Here is a 4,010-nt window from a genome sequence, read left to right on the forward strand (position 1 = left end):
ACATAAACTCCAAACGACTTGTTCAAAAATACGATATCACAATAGGGCGTCTAGCCTTTATTTTGTAACGCCTTTAATTATACGCAATTGGGGGTCATGTGGATTCAACCAGCATCACTCTAACCCATATTAGAACATATTTAGTCCCTGAAATAACACACCACACCCCTGCAGCAGCAACTCACAAGAACAACGCCTTACTTTGACGACAATTCGACTATAACGACTACAATTTAGTTTATTCCAAACGCCAAGTATTTCTATGCCATTTTGATATTTCCATCCACCTATATGGAGTGTAACACACTCTATAACAATTCCATAAAGTCCAAATTAAAAGGAGAAACCGTACCTTACCCGGAATTGGCCAAAATTGTCAAATTGCAACTCGGAACTTCTTCAAATGCGCTGAAATTGAGCGGGCTGTTTGTTCGACTTCCTCGCTACCCCAAGCAGTAAATTTATGTTATTATCACCCTAAATTCATCTTAGTAGGAAGGTGAGTCACCTGCTTGCTTGTCGCCTGCTTGCTTGAGGTTCTTGCTCGTCACCTGCTTGCTTCACTTTTGTAAGTTCGGAAACTAGTTCTTGCTCCCTCTCGTAGGTTTGTAATCTCGTCTTATTTTAAGAGCCTATGTAACCCATGCTACCCAAGCTTGGTATGTAATCCATTAGCTTAAGTATGTAAGAGTTCCAAGTTAGTAGATTACGTAGATAAATCGGGTCCTACGACCCATTACTTGGCCTCCAAATCCTTTCGGACTCTTATGATTTCATCTCTCACCTTCTCTACTATAGGGTATCACATTTTCCCTTCCTTAGATTCGTTTGATAGTGTCGTAGCGTATCCGGCTTACATGATAATGTCCAAGGAACTTATGAGACATTCCGAGTTTAAAAAGGGTGGGGTGCAATAAGTATCACATTATACATAGTCCAATTTGACTATAGTCGATAGTTACGTAAACGGGGGTCCAGGTCGGACCCCAGTCGCGGCCCACAGGATTGGGTCATGACAGAAAGTGGTATAAAAGCAGTTCGTCCTCGGAGTGTCTACAGACCATGTCTAGTAGAGTCTTGGTTATCGATTTGTTGTGCACCACATCTATAAACAAAAGGCTACAGGACATATAGGATGTTACCTATGTTTCATATCTACGATCATGCGATAGAGCCGAGTCATAGGGAATGAAATTCCTCATACTAACTTATGATTTCAGCAGATGGACAATATCAATAGAAGAAGGTTACGGACAATATTGGAAGTTACACAGCACACAGGTAAGAGAGGCATGAATGATAGGTGCCAGGTAAGGTATTGAATTACGGTTGACATGTAAAGTTGAAAATTGAAAGGAAAAGTAGAAAAAAGGTCTAAACAGGTGCAGTTTGAGTTGGACATATAAGGTAAGTCCATCAATTTATACTATTGTTGATATTGGGTGCCCTGTGAGGCTACGATATGACGTGATATGATACGTATATATGTATCTTTATGCGTATTGCCCCTGTGAGGCATTATTGGCATTTTCTGCGTGCAGGCGTTGAGATAGTAAGAAATACAGAGGAAACTCTGCCCAAAATTTCCTTGAAATAAAAGGAAAATAATTTGGGAAAGACTGGTAGTTTTGGATATAACGATATATTAAGGATAAGACTAACTAAAAAGGGTAAATAACCCACATTAGGAATCGTAAACAAGGTTAAGAAGTGTTATACTATGGGGTAGAATGCGAACAGGATTGATGTGAAAATAATGAGGATAGTTATGAAAATAAGTAAAGCTTTGTGAGGAAGTGGCTAAAGATAGGATGTGGTCCGTGTAATAAGAATATAAGGGTAACTTGGGCGGTGCAGCTTGGCCTACTAGATCAGCTGCTGGGTCATCATCTTCTTCGATAGATATGCGCCCCACGGGGGAGGGTGCGATCATACCAGCACTAACGTACCGGATCCCATCAAAACTCTGAAGTTAAGCATGCTTGGGCAAGAGTAATATTGGGATGGGTGACCCCCTAAAATCCCTGTGTGGCTGTGATATAAGGTGATATGCATGTATATATACGTTGGCCATGCATGACATTGTTGATATAAAGAAGTATTGTGGATACGTAACTCCACCGTGAAAGATGATAAGACCCTTTGAGATAGGAGATGTAGCTTTGCAAAATAACTAGCACATTGTGAATTCATTAAAGGGACAAGTGGTACCCACTGGGATAAGTATAGGACTATGACTAAGCTTGGCGTGAAGGGACCTGTGATATCTCTCATTGACGGGACTTTCTGCTCGACCATACTCAGGACTTCTCCTGGTCTGAACCCTTGAGTTTAGAGGTGCTCCATGCCCATAGTCAGGACTACCCCTATCCCTTCTATATGGGCTAGGAGAACACCGACGGTCATAACCTCTTCTGTCAGGTGACATATCACGACCTCTTCTGTCAGGACTACGACCATTTCTCCTGTCATCATCGTCTCTAATTGCAAATTCTACAGAAATAACTCAATCCATGAACTTGCTGCCAAATTTAATCAAAAACCTTAAATGAGTAAAAATAAGAGTATACAATTTGAGTCATTCCCAGTGAGATGTATTGTCACGACCCAACCCCGTAGGCCGCGACTGGGGTCTGACCTGGACCCCCATATACCTACCTGTCAGTTGTAGTCACATCGGACTATGAACAAGGTGATACTACCCACAAAAACCCCAATGGGTTAAAACTTCTTCGTGTTCGTTTGGACTCTTTCATTCGTGTCATAACATATAAGGACATGCAAGCCGACAAGGCTGCTATAACGAAAACATTCACAACGTGTCGTATAGGCACAATCGAACCGAACTCACAAACAACCCACATCCATATGTCTACTGACCTCTAGGAATAGTAACAGCAGCATATCAAAATTTAGGCTCCAGAACAGTGAAGCACTTCCGACATAGCCGAGAGGAACTCCTAAGCTGACGGATCTCCAGAATGAACATCTGTACCTACGGTCATGAAACACAGCCTCCCCCCGAAGAAAGGGGGGTCAGTACGACATATGTACTGAGTATATAAAACATAATATATCATAACTGAGACAACAACTGAAATGGGATACAGAAGACATGTATAACAGTTAACAGATTACTGTACCTGCAGCTTAGGACATGCAGTCATATACCTTATCATACCCTATACACGGCCCTCTATTAAACTCGGTATCATAATCATTTCATAATAATCATAAGTCGTCATATCATCATGTATATAATTTTATCATGTCATCGTATATGGCATCATATCATCGTATACGGCTAACCTCGTATGTCATCACAGTATATCCGGTCTATTCTGGGGCTCGGGGTCACAAATTGTTACACCCCACATCTCTGAACTCGGAAGGTTCCTTAAGTTACTTAGAAGCTAGTATGTGAGCTACTTAAGTTATGACCCTATTGAACAACTCTAAGAATGGAGAATGTGACACCCAATGGTAGGGAAGGTTGGAAATAGGGTCAAGAGGAGTCGGAATGAGTTGGAGGCCAAGTAACGGGTAGTAGGACTCGACTTATCTACGTAAACTACTAAGTTAGAAGTCTTACATACGTGATTTACTTGATTACATACCAAGCTTACATAGCAAGGGTTTCATAGGCTCTTGAAGTGAGACGAGATTACGAATGAGATTACGAACCCACGAGGAAGAAAAAGAAAATTTGCGGGGCAGCCAATGGGAGGGTGACACGTGGCAGAACCTAATCAAGCAGGTGACCCACCTGCTTAGGGTCAAGTAGGTGACCCACCTGCTTGGGGGAGGTGGGCCCCACTGCCACGTGGCAGCCCCTCCTTCATGGTATGGATCCATGGCCCACCTAAATATATGTATATATGACTAATGGATTAAGTTCTGATCCAAAAAAATCAGCAGCAACAAAGGAAAACAAACCCTAGGGCTAAGGAGAAAATTGCGACGGCTTGGGAGAAAAATAAGGTAAGTCCCAATTTCGTTCCGTAAATTAA

At 41.8% G+C, this 4,010-nt stretch overlaps 1 pseudogene; it reads left to right on the forward strand.

The window, feature by feature from the left end:
* The first annotated feature begins 1,921 nt into the window (after positions 1-1,921).
* Positions 1,922-2,038, forward strand: LOC129904268 (5S ribosomal RNA; annotated as a pseudogene).
* Positions 2,039-4,010: the final 1,972 nt, after the last annotated feature.

Source organism: Solanum dulcamara, chromosome 1 (assembly GCF_947179165.1).
Source record: "Solanum dulcamara chromosome 1, daSolDulc1.2, whole genome shotgun sequence".
Taxonomy (NCBI): domain Eukaryota; kingdom Viridiplantae; phylum Streptophyta; class Magnoliopsida; order Solanales; family Solanaceae; genus Solanum; species Solanum dulcamara.